This window comes from Oncorhynchus mykiss, chromosome 13 (genome assembly GCF_013265735.2).
Source record: "Oncorhynchus mykiss isolate Arlee chromosome 13, USDA_OmykA_1.1, whole genome shotgun sequence".
Taxonomy (NCBI): Eukaryota; Metazoa; Chordata; class Actinopteri; order Salmoniformes; family Salmonidae; genus Oncorhynchus; species Oncorhynchus mykiss.
Genome location: NC_048577.1, coordinates 17,344,666 through 17,363,251, shown reverse-complemented (window position 1 = coordinate 17,363,251; position 18,586 = coordinate 17,344,666). Strand labels below are relative to the sequence as shown.

Genomic DNA, 18,586 nt, shown 5'->3' with positions numbered 1-18,586 from the left:
ACGTTCCACAACACAAAGAAACAGGACTACGTTCAAGAACACAAAGAAAAAGAACACAAGGTTGACCAAGAAAAGAAAAGCAGAACCTTACCGATATCTATGTATGTACACTGAATAAAAATATGAACACAACATGGAAAGTGTTGTTCCCATCTTTCATGAGCTGAAATGAAATATTACAGAAATGTCCATGCGCACTTAAACATGACTGAGCTCAAATGGTGTGCACAAACTTGTTTATATCCCTGTTAGTGAGCATTTCTCCTTTGCCAAATTAATCCATCCACCTGACAGGTGATTAAACAGCATGATAATTACACAAGTGCCCCTTGTGATGTGGACAATAAAAGGCCACTCTTAAATGTGCAGTTTTGTCGCACATCACAAAGCCACAGATGTCTCAAGTTGAGGAAGCGTGAAATACAGAGATGTTGCCTGAGAATTTAATGATAATTTCTCTACCAACTCCAGTGCCAACTCCAGTGTCATTTTAGAGAATTTGGAAGTATGTCCAACCATCCTCACAACTGTAGACCACCACGTATGTCGTCGTGTGGGTAAGCCGTTTTCTGATGTCAACGTTGGGAACAGAGTGGTGGCTGTGGGGTTATGGTATGGGCAGGCATAAGCTACAGACAACAAACACAAGTCAATGTTATCGATGGCAATTTGAATACACAGCAATACCGTGACAAGATCCTGAGGTCCATTGTGAGGCCCATTTATTTTTTAGGTATCTGTGACCAACGGATGCATATCTGTATTTCCCAATCATGTGAAATACATAGAATAGGGCCAAATATTTTTTTTTTCAATTGACTGATTTCCTCATATGAACTGTAACTCAGTAAATTATTTGAAGTTGTTGCATGTTGCGTTTATATTTTTGTTTAGTATTTAACCTCGGTTTTCAGTCTGGTCACTGTCCAACTTTGGAATCAACCCCTGGACCTTTTGTTCACAGAACAACAGAACAACAGAATAACAGGCCAATGCATTGTCACCCTGTTATGTAATAAAGTTCTACTGTTATTCACTCGGAACGTTTCTCAGAGAGATTGTTTTTAATTTTTTAATTTCAATGTCTCTATCACCAGCTGTAGAGCAAGAGAGAGAGAGAGAGAGAGAGAGAGAGAGAGACAAGCCATGTAGTAAAGGAAGGAAATTTATCAAATAATAATTTCAGTACCAAAATAATTTAAAACAACTATCACAGGAGTCAATGGATTCTAATTGAAACTCATACAGTCTGACCTGACACCGCTGGCATTTATATACAAATGTATCTTTGCTTTTCTCTTCCCTGCCTTTAGAAGATTAAAAACAGAGAGAGCACTGACACCGAAAATGAACCGAAAATGAACCAAATGAATGGGATCCTGAAATATGTTTTGTCAGAGTGTGCGCAACTGGTCAAAGGAAGTCAGGTGCAGGAGAGCAGAGATGAGTGAACAGAAACACTTTAATCGGGCAGAGGAAAACAGCCGGACGCAACTGCGTCAACACTCTGGCCCAAGGAACAAGCGATAGTGCACAAAATCACACAACATTGTACAAAATAACAAAACCACGGGATAACAATACCCGGCGCAAAACCAGCCTGTAGCGTCATAGATGTAACGAACGAACAAAACCACACACAGACATGGGGAGGAACAGAGGATAATCTACACGTAGAGTAATGAGGGAAAAGGTGTGCGGGAAAACAAGACAAAACAAATGGAAAATGAAAGGTGGAGTGGCGATGGCTAGAAGACCGGTGACGTCGACCGCCGAACGCCGCCCGAACAAGGAGAGGGACCGACTTCGGTGGGAGTCATGACAGTATTAAATCCAAAATTTGCTTAAATGGGAGAACATATACAAAGTGTCATACAACTCTTTTATGGACAATGAATGCTGAACTTCTGTTTAACTAGTCATGTTTAGGTTTGAAAAATAAATCATTTGTGATAAGATGTTCTAGGACATGTGTTCATGTGTCATATTATACTGCAAATTGTGAGTTATTATACTAGTATACTATAAGTACCATTCAAAGTCCTGGGCCCGACAGATACTCGACTCAGCAGAGAGGACTTCGGTGTAGTCTTTTCCCAGCATGCAATAGTTTCCTAGTCTGCGTTTGATATTTTCTGTTTCTGGCCCATCACACACGGCTCGCCCTGTGAAACACATACAGGATATTAATCCATATAGTGAACGCACATGGGAATACAGTATGTCATTTTCAAATGTCAAATTAGCATAGAACAGCAAGTCAAACCATTCTTATGTTAACCTATTGAGCTTATACGAACTACGCAAACACTGGAAGTACGCTATCTACCATGTAAAAACATTGTTACCCTGAGGAAAATGGGGGAGGGGCATGCTTTTTCAATTTCAGTCAGGGGGAGGGTTTACTATTTTTCTGGAAATAGTAATACAGGCATTGGTGTAATGATCATCCCTTCGACAATAAATGTAAATCTGAAAAAAAAGCGGTCTGTCCTGTCTCCCTGTAGCACTGTCTTAGCCGTCTCACAGTACAGACATTGCAATTTCTTGCCCTGGCCACATCTGCAGTCCTCATACCTCCTTGCAGCACGCCTAAGGCATGCAGATGAGCAGGGACCCTGGCATCTTTCTTTGGTGTTTTTCAGAGTCAGTAGAAAGACCTATTTAGTGTCCTAAGTTTTCAAAACTGTGACCTTAATTGCCTACTGTCTGTAAGCTGTTAGTGTCTTAACAACCAATTTTTACGAATGCTCTTTGAAAGACAGGGTCCTGAAAAAGGGACTGTTTCATTTTTTGCTGAGTTTAGCATCTCAATGTGTGCCCGAATCATCCCTGATTCTCTGGTGTGCAATAAGTGCCACAACTGTGGTCACAATCAAATGATCCATAGAATATACTATGTGCTATAGGTCTAGGCTATATGAAGAGCATGCTAGGAGAATCACAGGGTAAAGTTATATTTCTAAGAAAATGTACTTCAGAGTTTTTTGCGCTGCTGGGATGGTGTATAAAAAACTAGGTTTCACTGCGTTACACATTGCAATGGATAGGCATTTCCAATCATGAGCCCAGGCCTGCCCTGCTCTTGCGGATATAAACTATTTTGTGCTGCCTAACAAATGAATGCTCTTAAGGTGGCCCCTTAACTTTTTGGATATAGGGGGCGCTCTTTTAATTTATGGATAAAAAACGTTCCCATTTTAAACAAGATATTTTGTCACGAAAAGATGCTCGACTATGCATATAATTGACAGCTATGGAAAGAAAACACCCTGACAATTCCAAAACTGCAAAGATATTGTCTGTGAGTGCCACATAACTAATGCTACAGGAGAAACCAAGATAAAACTTCAAACAGGAAGTGAGCCAGATTTTTGAGGCGCTGTGTTCCAATGTCTCCTTACAGTGCCTTGCGAAAGTATTCGGCCCCCTTGAACTTTGCGACCTTTTGCCACATTTCAGGCTTCAAACATAAAGATATAAAACTGTATTTTTTTGTGAAGAATCAACAATAAGTGGGACACAATCATGAACTGGAACGACATTTATTGGATATTTCAATCTTTTTTAACAAATCAAAAACTGAAAAATTGGGCGTGCAAAATTATTCAGCCCCTTTACTTTCAGTGCAGCAAACTCTCTCCAGAAGTTCAGTGAGGATCTCTGAATGATCCAATGTTGACCTAAATGACTAATGATGATAAATACAATCCACCTGTGTGTAATCAAGTCTCCGTATAAATGCACCTGCACTGTGATAGTCTCAGAGGTCCGTTAAAAGCGCAGAGAGCATCATGAAGAACAAGGAACACACCAGGCAGGTCCGAGATACTGTTGTGAAGAAGTTTAAAGCCGGATTTGGATACAGAAAGATTTCCCAAGCTTTAAACATCCCAAGGAGCACTGTGCAAGCGATAATATTGAAATGGAAGGAGTATCAGACCACTGCAAATCTACCAAGACCTGGCCGTCCCTCTAAACTTTCAGCTCATACAAGGAGAAGACTGATCAGAGATGCAGCCAAGAGGCCCATGATCACTCTGGATGAACTGCAGAGATCTACAGCTGAGGTGGGAGACTCTGTCCATAGGACAACAATCAGTCGTATATTGCACAAATCTGGCCTTTATGGAAGAGTGGCAAGAAGAAAGCCATTTCTTAAAGACATCCATAAAAAGTGTTGTTTAAAGTTTGCCACAAGCCACCTGGGAGACTCACCAAACATGTGGAAGAAGGTGCTCTGGTCAGATGAAACCAAAATGTAACTTTTTGGCAACAATGCAAAACGTTATGTTTGGCGTAAAAGCAACACAGCTGAACACACCATCCCCACTGTCAAACATGGTGGTGGCAGCATCATGGTTTGGGCCTGCTTTTCTTCAGCAGGGACAGGGAAGATGGTTAAAATTGATGGGAAGATGGATGGAGCCAAATACAGGACCATTCTGGAAGAAAACCTGATGGAGTCTGCAAAAGACCTGAGACTGGGACGGAGATTTGTCTTCCAACAAGACAATGATCCAAAACATAAAGCAAAATCTACAATGGAATGGTTCAAAAATAAACATATCCAGGTGTTAGAATGGCCAAGTCAAAGTCCAGACCTGAATCCAATCGAGAATCTGTGGAAAGAACTGAAAACTGCTGTTCACAAATGCTCTCCATCCAACCTCACTGAACTCGAGCTGTTTTGCAAGGAGGAATGGGAAAACATTTCAGTCTCTCGATGTGCAAAACTGATAGAGACATTCCCCAAGTGACTTACAGCTGTTATCGCAGCAAAAGGTGGCGCTACAAAGTATTAACTCAAGGGGGCTGAATAATTTTGCACGCCCAATTTTTCAGTTTTTGATTTGTTAAAAAAGTTTGAAATATCCAATAAATGTCGTTCCACTTCATGATTGTGTCCCACTTGTTGTTGATTCTTCACAAAATAATACAGTTTTATATCTTTATGTTTGAAGCCTGAAATGTGGCAAAAGGTCGCAAAGGTCAAGGGGGGCGAATACATTCGCAAGGCACTGTATATGGCTGTGAATGCGCCAGGAACGAGCCTACACTTTCTGTCGTTTCCCCAAGGTGTCTGCAGCATTGTGACGTATTTGTAGGCATATCATTGGAAGATTGACCATAAGAGACATACATTTACCAGGTGTCCGCCTGGTGTCCTCCGTCGAAATTGGTGCCTAATCTCCAGCTGCATGTATTTTCCCATGTGATTCAGAGGAGAAACCAAACTGCCACGAATGATTTATCATCGAATAGATATGTGAAAAACACCTTGAGGATTGATTCTAAACAACGTTTGCCATGTTTCTGTCGATATTATGGAGTTAATTTGGAAAAAAGTTCGGCGTTTTGATGACTGAATTTTTGTTTTTTTTTCTTAGCCAAACGTGATGAACAAAACGGAGCGATTTCTTCTACACAAATAATATTTTTGGAAAAACTGAACATTTGCTATCTAACTGAGAGTCTCCTCATTGAAAACATCCGAAGTTCTTCAAAGGTAAATGATTTTATTTGAATGCTTTTCTTGTTTTTGTGAAAATGTTGCCTGCTGAATGCTAAGCTTAATGCTATGCTAGCTATCAATACTCTTACACAAATGCTTGTTTTGCTATGGTTGAAAAGCATATTTTGAAAATCTGAGATGACAGTGTTGTTAACAAAAGGCTAAGCTTGAGAGCCAATATATTTATTTCATTTGCGATTTTCATGAATAGTTAACGTTGCGTTATGTTAATGAGCTTGAGGCTATAATTACGATCCCGGATACGGGATTGCTCGTCGCAACATTAAGAGGCGGGTCTAAGGCTTCTTCCGAATTCGTCCCAAAAATTATATATGTGTGTCTGCGCAGACTAGGCATACTGATGCCCTGTTCAGTTTGAGAGGGAGAAATCAAAGATTAAAAGGAGGACCGGAGGTAAGCTTGCTACTGATATAATGGATTTTAATAAAACAATATATTTCGTTGCCCATATTGAAGCTACTTATCAGAGTTGTTGACTTCACTATAAGCCATATTTAAGCCATTTACATAATCTACGTTAATATGTAGCAGCAGGAGTTTAATTTGCTTTATGCTATTAACAACAAAAGGGCTTTGTGTTGGAGCCTATTTCTTCCTATTCAAGAAATAAGAGTTGTACCTGTTTGATAGATGCAATTATGGGCTACTATCCATAGATTTCGTAAGCCAATTGCTTCAGATACCATGCACTGCGGCGTAGAAACCCCATGGGCCGGCCGAGGCATGACGTGGGATGGGAACCTGCCGAGCCAACCGAGGCAAGGAAACCTCTCGAGCCAGCTTGGGCCTGACGGCCCGACGATCCAGCTTAGGCACCCCCGGTTCCATCGGCGCCGGAATCCAAGCCCGGCATCACCAACAAAACAAAAATAACTCCCTGATGTTTCTTGTAGTGGTTTCCACATTCTGAAAGGATCAACGCAGAAATGAGAAGCAGGTACAGGGAGTGAAGGTTTAATAGCTGAGGGACATGAAATGGAACAGGAACAGCGTCTGGACAGGAACAAATAACAAACACTATACGACATGAAACGGAACAGGAACAGCGTCTGGACAGAAACACATAAACACTATACGGACAATGCAGACAACAGGAACACAACCAAGGAACAGGTATACAGGAAGTAATCAACAAACTGAAGGAGTCCAGGTGAGTCCAATGAGCGAAGCTGCACATAATGTTGGTAACATGTGTGTATGATAACGGGTAGCCTGGCGCCCTCAAGTGCCATGGAGGGGGAGCGGGAGCGGGAGCAGGCATGACACATTCCCTGTTGAAGATTAGCCATAGGTCCGAGACAAAGTGTCCGAAAAACCTTGAAAACCAAAGGAAGATAACCTCACTGTTCCTTCATAATTGTTTTCAACAATTACCTCAAGTCTATGAGTAATTGAATATTCCTAGTTAAATATGTCTATCAGTCCTCATCTCCCATTTAGACGTCTGTTAATAAAGACGAGACATCAGTATTCGTTTAATTAAAATTCCTCCCTCCCACTCCTATATTCTATCCTCCCCATCCCCTCATACCTTCTCTCCAAGAGGAACAGGGTTCCCAAGAGAACGAGGAGAGAAATTACATAATTCATCCCTTTCAACAAAACAATGGAAGAAAGAAAGATTAAACACGTCATACCTCCATTTCTCTCTCCGTCCATCTCCAATAATCTCTCCCCCTCAAAAAAAAACAAGTGTCCCAGCACAGTGAGTCAAAACACATCCTCCCTCCAGTTCTCCATCTCTCGCTACCCCCGCTCTCTCCTCACCAAAAGGAACAGGGTCTCAAAAGAACAGAGGACAAAATAACATCATTCCCCCATCTCTAGATCATTTGTCACTACTCATCTCATCCCTCATCCTCCATCGTCCCTACTCACGTCATGATCTGGTTCTCTGTCCCGGCCTCTGCCAGCATCCCGTCCACGAACAGAGGCACCAAGGAGAAGCTGGTCCACGGCAGCCCCTCATCAAAAATTATCCTGGAACAGATTTACAACACAATAACACATCAAATGAATCCCAAATGCCACCCAGGGCCCATAGGGCTCTGTTCTAAAGTAGTGTAGGCTACTAGTAAATAGGGTGCCATTTGGGATGCAACAAATCCCATATGTGGATACCCGCTCGTCGAACATCTCATTCCAAAATCATGTTCATTACTCTGGAGTAGGTCCCCCCTTTGGTCCCCCTCCAATCTTCTGGGTTTTCCGCTAGATGTTGGAACATTGCTGCGGGGATTTGCTTCCATTCAGCAACAAGAGCATTAGTGAGGTTGGGCAGTGATGTTAGGCAATTAGGCCTGGCTTGCAGTTGGTGTTTCAGATGGTGAAGCGTGATTCATCACTCCAGAGAATGTTTCCACTGCTTCAGAGTCCAATGGCAGTGAGCTTTACACCACTCCAGCCAACGCTTGGCATTGCACATGGTGATGGTTAGGATTTTCTGCAGTTGCTAGGCCATGGAAACACATTTCATGAAGCTCCCGACAAACAGTTATTGTGCTGACGTTGCTTCCAAAGTCAGTTTGGAACTCAGTAGTGAGTGTTGCAGCACTTAGCGGTCTCCTTCTGTGAGCTTCTGTGGTCTACACGTTGCTGCTGAGCCGTTGTTGCTAGACATTTCCACTTCACAACAGCACTTACAGTTAACCGATGCACCTCTAGCAGCACAGACAATTTATGAATTGACTTGATGGAAAGGTAGCGTCCAATGACGTTGCCATGTTGAAAGTCACTGAGCTCTTCCATAAGGCCATTCTACTGCCAATGTTTATCTATGGAGATTGCATGGCTGTGCGCTCAATTTTATACACCTGTCAGCAACGGGTGTGGCTGTAATAGTATTCAGACCATTTACTCAGTACTTTGTTGAAGCAACTTTGGCAGAGATTACAGCCTAGAGTCTTCTTGGTTATGACGCTACAAGCATGGCACACCTGTATTTGGGGAGTTTCTCCCATTCTTCTCTGCAGATCCTCTCAAGCTCTACAGTGGACGGGGAGCGTCGCTGCAGAGCTATTTTCAGGTCTCTCCAGAGATGTTCGATTGGGTTCAAGTCCGGGCTGTGGCTGGGCCACTCAAAGACATTCAGAGACTTGTCCTGAAGCCACTCCTACGATGTCTTTGATGTGTGCTTAGGGTCATTGTCCTGAGTACACTGCAGCAGGTTATCAACAAGGATCCCTCTGTACTTTGCTCCGTTCAACTTTGCCTCGATCCTGACTGGTCTCCTAGTCCCTGCCTCTGAAAAACATTGACACAGCATGATGCTGTCACCAACATGCTTCACTGTAGGGATGGTGCCAGGTTTCCTCCAGACATGACTCTTGGCATTCAGGCCAAATAGTTCATGTTTATCATGGTCTGAGAGTCTTTACGTGCATTTTGGAATACTCCAAGTGGGCTGCCTTGTGCCTTTTACTGAGGAGCGGCTTTCGTCTGGCCACTCTACCATAAAAGCCTGATTGGTGGAGTGCTGCAGAGATGGTTGTCCTTCTGGAAGTTTCTTCCATCTCCACAGAGGAACTCTAGAGCTCTGTCAGAGGGACCATCAGGTTCTTGGTCACCTCCCTGACCAAGGCCCTTCTCCCCTGATTGCTCAGTTTGGTTGGGCGGCCAGCTCTAGGAAGAGTCTTGGTGGTTCCAAACTTCTTCTATTTAAGAATGATGGAGGCCACTGTGTTCTTGGGGACCTTCAAGGCTGCAGACATTTATTTGTTGGTACCTTTCCCCAAATCTATGCCTCAACACAATCCTGTCTCGAAGCTCTACGGGAAATGGAAACAGGATGAACCTGAGCTCAACTCTGAGTCTCATAGCAAAAAGTCTGAATAAGTATTTAAAGATCAAATTAAAATCAAATAAAACGTTATTTGTCACATGCGCCGAATTCAACAGGTGTAGGGAAACCTTAACATGAAATGATTACTTACAATCTCTTAACCAACAGTGCAGTTCAAGAAGAGTTAAGAAAATATTTACCAAATAAACTAAAGTAAAAAATTATAGAAGTAACACAATAACAAGGCTATATACAGGGGGTACTGGTATCGAGTCAGTGTGGGGGGTACAGGTTAAAGTACAGGTCATTTATACATGTAGGTAGGGGTGAAGTGACTATGTATAGATAATAAACAGCGAGTTGCAGCAGTGTACAAAACAAATAGATTGGGGGAGGGGGGGTGCCCAGTGATGTATTGGGCCGTTCGCACCACCCTCTGTAGCGCCTTACGATCAGATGCTGAGCAGTTGCCATACCAGGCGGTGATGCAACCGGTCAGGATGCTCTCGATGGTGCAGCTGTAGAATCTTTTGAGGATCTGGGGACCCATGCTAAATCCTTTCAGTCTCCTGAGGGGGAAAAGGTTTTGTCGTGCCCTCTTCTTGGTGTGTTTGGACCACGATCGTTGGTTGGTGATGTGGACACCAAGGAACTTGAAACTCTTGACCCGCTCCACTACAGCCCCATCGATGTTAATTTTGGGCCTGTTCGGCCCGCCTTTTGCTGTAGTCCACGATCAGCTCCTTTGTCTTGCTCACATTGTGGGAGAGGATGTTGTCCTGGCACGACACTGCCAGTTCTCTGACCTACCACCTATAGGCTCTCTCATCGCTGTCGGTGATCAGGCCTACCACTGTTGTGTCGTCAGCAAACTTAATGATGGTGTTGGAGTCGTGTGGGTGAACAGGGAATAGAGGAGGGGTCTAATTACACACCCCTGAAGGGCCCTTGTGTTAAAGATCAGCATGGCAGACGTGTTGTTGCCTACTCTTACCACCTGGAGTCCTTAGCTTAGTGATGAGCTTTGTGGGCACTATGGTTTTGAACGCTGAGCTGTAGTCAATGAACAGCATTCTCACATAAGAGTTCCTTTTGTCCAGGTGAGAAAGGGCAGTGTGGAGTGCGATTGAGATTGCGTCATCTGTGGATCTGTTGGGGCGGTATGTGAATTGGACTGGGTATAGGGTGTCTGGGAGGATGCTGTTGATGTGAGCCATGCCCAGCCTTTCAAAGCACTTCATGGCTACCAAAATGAGTGCCACGGGGCAGTGATCATTTAGGCAGGTTACCTTCGCTTCCTCAGGCACAGGGACTATGGTGGTCTGCATGAAACATGTAGGTATTACATAGTCAGGGAGAGGTTGAAAATGTCAGTGAAGACACTTGACAGTTGGTCCGCGGATGCTTTGAGTACACGTCCTGGTAATCCGTCTGGCCCAACAGCTTTGTGAATTTTGACCTGTTTAAAACCTCTAGTGACACCCCATCCCGTGAACGGGACCGTTGTCATCATCTGACACTAATTAGCATAATGCAACGGACATAAATCTTCCTAGAAAATCTTCCTATTCATGAAAATCACAAGTGAAATATATTGGAACCAAGCTTAGCCTTTTGTTAATCACCCTGTCATCTCAGATTTTCAAAATATGCTTTACAGCCAAAGCTAGACAAGAATTTGTGTAAGTTTATCGATAGCCTAGCATAGCATTATGCATTGCTAGCAGCAGGCAACCTTGTCACGAAAATCAGAAAAGCAATCAAATTAAATTGTTTATCTTTTATGAACTTCGGATGTTTTCACTCAGGAGACTCCCAGGTAGATAGCCAAAGTTCATTTTTTCCCAAAATATTATTTTTGTAGGCGAAATAGCTCCGTTTTTTCTTCACGTTTGGCTGAGAAATCGACCGGAAATTGCGGTCACGACAACGCCGAAAAATATTCAAAATTAGCTCCATAATATCGACAGAAACATGGCAAACGTTGTTTATAATCAATCCTCAAGGTGTCTTTTAAATATCTATTCGATAATATATCAACCGGGACAATTGGTTTCTCAGTAGAAGCGATTGGAATAATGGTTACCTATGTATTTTACAAGAGAATTTCTCTGGGAGCATCAGGTGACCACTTGCGCAATGAAGCCGCCTACAGGAATTCTTCAACATAAATGCGTAAAACTAAGTCACAATGCTGTAGACACCTTGGGGAATACGTAGAAAGCGTAATCTGGTTGATAGGGCATTCACAGCTCAATAAGGACGCATCGGAATGCAGGGCTTTCAAAAGATGAGTCACTTCCGGGATTGGATTTTCTCAGGCTTTCGACTGTAACATCAGTTCTGTTACACTCACGGACAATATTTTTACAGTTTTGGAAACTTTAGAGTGTTTTCTATCCTAAGCTGTATGCATATATATGCATATTCTAGCATCTTGTCCTGACAAAATATCCCGTTTAATTTGGGAACGTTATTTTTCCAAAAATGAAAATACTGCCCCCTACTACCAACAGGTTAAACGGTCTAGCTCACATCGGCTACCGAGAGCGTTATCACACAGTCGTCCAGAACAGCTGGTGTTCTCGTGCATGTTTCAGTGTTGCTTGCCTCGAAGCAAGGATAAAAGGCATTTAGCTCATCTGGTAGGCTTGCATCACTGGGCAGCTCGCGTCTGGGTTTCTCTTTGAAGTCCGTAATAGTTTTCAAGCCTTGCCACATCTGCCGAGCTTCAGAGCCGGTGTAGTAGGACTCAATCTTATTCCTGTATTGACGCTTTGCTTGTTTGATGGTTCATCTGAGGGCATAGTGGGATTTCTTATAACTGTCCGGATTAGTGTCCCGCTCCTTGAAATAAGGTACATCTGTTTGTATTTTTAATAGATTTCCAAAAATGTCTTAAAACATGTTTTCACTTTGTCATTATGGGGTTTTGTTTGTAGATAGTTTGTAGATTTTTATTTATTCAATCCATTATCGAATAAGGCTGTAAAGTAACAAAGTGTGGAAAAAGTCAAGGGGTCAGAATACTTAAACGAAGGCACTGTTCAGTGTAACTCTAAGTAGGAGTGCTGATCTATGATCCGTTTTGACTTTTAAATGAGATTACATGGACCGGGGGATCTGATCTTTGATCAACATTAATTCTCTGAATACGAGACCTGATGCTCTCAATTACAGTGAGTCAACTGGGTTCATGGAAGATCAGTGTAGTGAATAGTCTCCATAGACAGTCAGTCGCAGAATCTCAGGTTGTATATAATTGACTACATTTAACACACGTTCTGCTGAACAGAAGAATAAAAAACATAACACTCTCTGACTTTCAAAGTGTGGAGGCATAACAACTTGACGAGAAAACAACAACGTCATGTGTCTTGGGTTTACTTACAGTCAGTCGACAGCGACGTGGTGTAGAAGGAAAACACAACACACAAAACAAACCAGAATAGAACTGTTTCATTTTATAACAACTACAAAACAAGGGCAGAAAGGTTGTGGGAGACAAAAACATTTTTTTAAAGATTGGGAAACTTTCATCCTCTGGGCCTGTTCTCTATTGATTCTGACATCTCATCAACATCACTTCAGATGTGAGAACACTAGAGTACTGTGTGTGACAAGGTTGTGAATAACACTCAACAAGGCAGCGTCTTGCACTAGGATACAAGAAGCAGCAGACATCAGACTGGAGAGAGAGAAAGAGAGCGAGAGAGAGAGTCAAACTGTCTTCCTACGATAACCCATCCAGGATGGTAGTGTGATGGGGGAAAACCTGGCGACTGTGCTTTAAATAAGACCAATACTGCAGCAGACATTGAGGGCCACCAGTTGTTTCAAACTTCCTGAGGGGCCTCAGGGGTCCATCCAGTATATGTTGGCACTAATAGGCACCACGTTTGACATTGTTAGAGAAACATGGCAACCTGGGATGGACACGGCTAATGACGTGGGACGGGGCACCTCCCTCCCCTGACCAGACGTAGCTGTTGAGGAGCATTTTGGTCCTAGAATTGGCGCTACGGTAACGTTTGCCGTGCGGTAGCAGAGAAAACAGTCTATAACTTGGGTGACTGGAGTCTATGACAATTTTATGGGCTTCCTCTGACACAGCCTATTATATAGGTCCTGGATGGCAGGAAGCTTGGCCCCAGTGATGTGTTGGGCCGTTCGCACTATCCTCTGTAGCGTCTTATGGTCAGATGCCAAGCAGCTGCCATACCAGGCGGTGATGCAACCGGTCAGGATGCTCTCAATGGGGCAGCTGTAGAACCTTTTGAGGATCTGGGGACCCATGCTAAATCTTATTAGTCTCCTGAGGGGGAAAAGGTTTTGTCGTGCCCTCTTCACAACTGTCTTGGTATGTTTGGACCATGATAGTTTGTTGGTGATGTGGACACCAAGGAACTTGAAACTCTCGACCCGCTCCACTACAGCCCCATTAATGTTAATGGGGTCCTGTTCGGCCCGCCTTTTCCTGTAGTCCACAATCAGCTCCTTAGTCTTGCTCACATTGAGGGAGAGGTTGCTGTCCTGGCACCACACTGCCAGTTCTCTGACCTCCTCCCCATAGGCCGTCTCATCATTGTCGGTGATCAGGCCACTGTTGTGTTGTCGGCAAACTTAATGATGGTATTGGAGTTGTGTTTGGCCACGCAGTCGTGTGTGAACAGGGGACTAAGTACACACCCCTGAGGGGCCCGGGTGTTAAGGCTCAGCATGGCAGACGTGTTGTTGCCTACCCTTCAGGAAGTCCAGGATCCAGTTGCAGAGGGAGGTGTTTAGTCCCAGAGTCCTTAGCTTAGTGATGAGCTTCATGGGCACTATGGTGTTGAACACTGAGCTGTAGTCAATTAACATCATTCTCACATAGGAGTTCCTTTTGTCCAGGTGAAAAAGGGCAGTGTGGAGTGCGACTGAGATTGCGTCATCTGTGGATCTGTTGGGGCGGTCTGCAAATTGGAGTGGGTCTAGAGTGTCCGGGACGATGCTGTTGATGTGAGCCATGACCAGTCGTTCAAAGCACTTCATGGCTATGACGTGAGTGCCATGGGGTGGTAATCATTTAGGCAGGTTACCTTCGCTTGGTCTGCTTGAAACATATAGGTATTACAGACTCGGTCAGGGAGAGGTTGAAAATGTCAGTCAAGACACTTGACAGTTGGTCCGCGCAAGCTTTGAGTACACGTCCTGGTAATCCATCTGGCGCAGCGGCTTTGAATGTTAACCTGTTTAACTTCTTGGATATAGGGGGCGCTATTTTAATTTTTGGATGAAAAACGTTCTCGTTTTAAACAAGATATTTTGTCACGAAAAGATGCTCGACTATGCATATAATTGACAGCTTTGGAAAGAAAACACTAACATTTCCAAAACTGCAAAGATATTGTCTGTGAGTACCACAGAACTGATGTTACAGAAAAAACCCAGATAAAAATCCAATCAGGAATTTCCACATTTTTTGAAACCACCTCATGCCAATGACTCCTTATATGGCTGTGAATGGGCCACGAATGAGCTTAGGCTTTCTGTCGCTTCCCCAAGGTGTCGACAGCATTGTGACATATTTGTAGGCATATCATTGGAAGATTGACCATAAGAGACTACGTCAACCAGGTGGTCGCTTGGTGTCCTCCGTCGCAATTATTGAGTAATCTCCAGCTGCAGTATTTTTCCGTTTGCTTCTAATGAGAAGCCAACTGCCACCACTGATAGATTATCGAATAGATATGTGAAAAACACCTTGAGGATTGATTCTAAACAACGTTTCCCATGTTTCTGTCGATATTATGGAGCTAATTTGGAAAAAAGTTTGCCGTTGTAAGTGACTGCATTTTCCGTTCTTTTTCTTAGCCAAACGTGATGAACAAAACGGAACTATTTCGTCTACACAAATAATATTTTTGGAAAAAATGAACATTTGCTATCTAACTAAGAGTCTCGTCATTGAAAACATCCGAAGTTCTTCAAAGGTAAATTATTTTATTTGAATTATTTTCTTGTTTTTGTGAAAATGTTGCCTGCTGAATGCTAGGCTTAATGCTATGCTAGGCTATCAATACTCTTTGGTTGAAAAGCATATTTTGAAAATCTGAGATGACAGTGTTGTTAACAAAAGGCTAAGCTTGTGTTTGAATATATTTATTTCATTTCATTTGCGATTTTCATGAATAGGAAATGTTGCGTTATGGTAATGAGCTTGAGGCTATGATTACGCTCCCTGATACGGGATTGCTCATCGCTAGAGGTTAAAGGTTTTGTTCACATCGGCTACCGAGAGCGTTATCACACAGTCATCCAGAAGAACTGGTGCTCTCGTGCATGTTTCAGTGTTGCTTGCCTCGAAGCGAGCATAAAAGGCATAGCGGGATTTCTTATAAGTGTCCGGATTAGCCTCCCACTCCTTGAAAGCGGCAGCTCTTGCCTTTAGCTCGATGCGGATGTTGGCTGTAATCCATGGCTTCTGATCGGGATATGTACGTACAGTCACTGTGGGGACGACGTCATCAATGCACAATGCACTTATTGCACAATGCACTTAGTTGCACTTAGTTACACAATCCCCCCGCCCCCAAAAAATCGCACAATTGGTTGGGAGAATGTCAAATGTCAGCCATGTTCTTCAGCTCCATCTTCAAACAGAAAATGACAAAAAGTAAAAGTCACCCAGTAAAATATTACTTGAGTAAAAGTATTAAAGTGTTTGGGTTTAAATATACTAAAGACAAATAATTTCAAATTCCTTATATAGAGCAAACCTTTTTTTTTTTTTAATTTATAGATAGCCAGAGGCATGCTCCAACACTCAGACATCATTTACAAATGAAGCATGTGTTTAGTGAGTCCAATCCGTCTGTGTTTCATGATTTTTGTCTATGTAAGCCTGTTAGGCCCGCCTAGGTTTGTGCGGGATTGTTATACTGTTAGTTTGTGGATGTTCGATTGTTTTTTATTTTTCTGACATTTTGAGTCCTGTGTATGGGCCGGTCAGTTGATACCCCTTGTGTTTTTGGCGTGACCGTTTTTTCCGGTAATAAAATATACATTTATTCAAACCCTCCAAATCCACTGTTCTTAAAGGACTCTGACACCGCCAGATCAGAGGCAGTAGGGATGACCAGGGATGTTATCTTGATAAATGTGTGAATAAGATCATTTTTCTGTCCTGCTAGGCATTCAAAATGTAACGAGTACTTTTGGGTGTCAGGGAAAATGTATGGAGTATGGAGTAATTTTCTTTAGCTGAAGTAAAAGTAAAAGTTGTCAAAAAATATAATTTGTACAAATACCACAAAAAATGACTTAAGTAGTACTTTCAAGTGGTCACTGAATGGTTTGATGAGCATGAAAATGATGTAAACCATATGCCCTATTAAGACGCTTTGTGTTGGTGTTTCCTTTATTTTGGCAGTTACCTGTATGCGTGCATGTGGGAACATCTATGAAGGCAAAACAACAACGTCCAGTATTCCAGTAATATCTAATGGTCATGAGGATGATGATCCTTTCTGTTAGCCTAGCGGTTTGTGAGTGAGTGTGTGTGTGTGTATTAGCTCTCTGCCAACACTCTTAAACCCCCCCCCCCCCCCCCCCCCATTTCCTCCCCATTCGGAGCCTCTGATTCTCTGATTCAGCAGTGGATCCATCTTTCTAATGGATTGCAGAAAGCTTCATTAATGCATATTGAAAGATTGTAAAAGGCTCTCTGCGGGGAGACCGACTGCATGTACTGAGGGAAGTCTGGTTTCTCAGTGGTCGTTTATCATACTAGTGCTACTGTGCTGAAAGTTGTTGTGTTGTTTGTTTTGTCTATGTAGGTGGATCCACATGCATACATCAGTCTATATTTAATATTAAGGTACCAAGTCAATCTGCGGGGGTACAGGCTAGTCAACGTAATTTTTACATGTACTGTAGGTAAGGGCAAAGTTCTCCTCCTGCTCCTTCTAACATATGTGTTAACGGTTTACAGAAACGGGCTTAGTATTAAAGTTGATTTTCATACCGAGTGAGTAAAACTGGTTGAAAAGATGGCAATCCAGTTTTCCATTCAGTATGATGTTGTGTTAACTAGTTTAACCCTCTGTGTATGCATGCGTGCTCTAATCACAAACTATTGTAAAGTTATGCTGTATGTATCGCTTTAACATTTCACTTTAATCTTCAACATTTCTTTAAGAGACAGACTATTCATCTGAATTCCTCTGAAAAATAGATATTAGTCTGACCAAAGTACTTTATCGGAGTCAACAGGGAACAGAGAGACTGAGTGAAAGCAACAGTCTTTTACTGTTCTCCCTGCTCTCGTCAAATAATTAATTGCTTCTCGTCATTATTCTCTCACTTTCTCTTTCCCACTCTCTTTTTTTTCTGTCTTTCGCGCTCTCAAATCAATTATATACGGTTATTTAAAAAATCCTGCTTCCCACTTTAGCCTGATGGGAGTAATTTGAATGTCAGTTGGATTCAATCTGGACAATCTTTCCTTCAGTCAAAACATTTTTCTCGGACTCCCATTCAGGTTAAACGTAGCAATTTAGCTTTAGGTTCTTGATTCAATCCATTTCCCAGAGGTATGAACTTCAACACTGAATATTACAGAACATCCTGACTTGCCTAACATAATTAATACTCAGAGTGGTAGGCCAACAAATCAACGACAGCCCAATGATGAAGTACCGATTCCCTACTTAGAGCTATAAATAGCTTTTGAATAAGTGAGTGGTAGGAGGGAAGAAAAGCCAGAGGGAGGAAGGGAGGAAGAGATGACGGGATGGAGGGTTGGGTTAGCAAGATGATTTTTACTCACTCCGTATGAAAATCAACTTTAATACTAAGCCTGTTTTTGTAAACTGTTAATACATATGTTAGAAGGAGCAGGAGTAGTACTTTGCCCTTACCTACAGTACATGTACAAATTACCTTGACTAACCTGTACCCCCGCAGATTGACTTGGCACCTTCCCATGTATATACAGTCGTATGAAAAAGTTTGGGCACCCCTCTGAGGCTGCATAATAATTTACTCTGTCGTCACAGAAAATGATCACAGTGGCATGCCATTCATTTTCTAATAAAAGCTGAGTACTGGGGTATTGGCCAGACAAAGATTTTTAGTGTAGCACTATTAAGTTGTATGAAATTAAATCAGATGTGAAAAATAGGCTATGCAAAAATGTGGCCACTCTTGTCATTCTGTTGATTTGAATACCTGTAACTACTTAGCACTGATTAATTGGAACACACAGTTGGTTTGGTGAGCTCATTAAG

The 18,586-nt window shown here is 42.5% G+C and overlaps 1 long non-coding RNA gene and 1 pseudogene across 1 annotated transcript; both read right to left on the bottom strand.

The window, feature by feature from the left end:
* The window catches only part of LOC110487300, a 330,040-nt pseudogene that overhangs the window by 23,208 nt on the left and 288,246 nt on the right, over positions 1–18,586 (bottom strand).
* On the bottom strand, positions 1,040–7,639 carry LOC110485786. The gene is made up of 3 exons (XR_005035466.1): positions 7,415–7,639; positions 6,156–6,442; positions 1,040–2,165 (listed from the first exon to the last, which is right to left on the bottom strand). It is a non-coding gene; the product is annotated as an uncharacterized LOC110485786 (long non-coding RNA).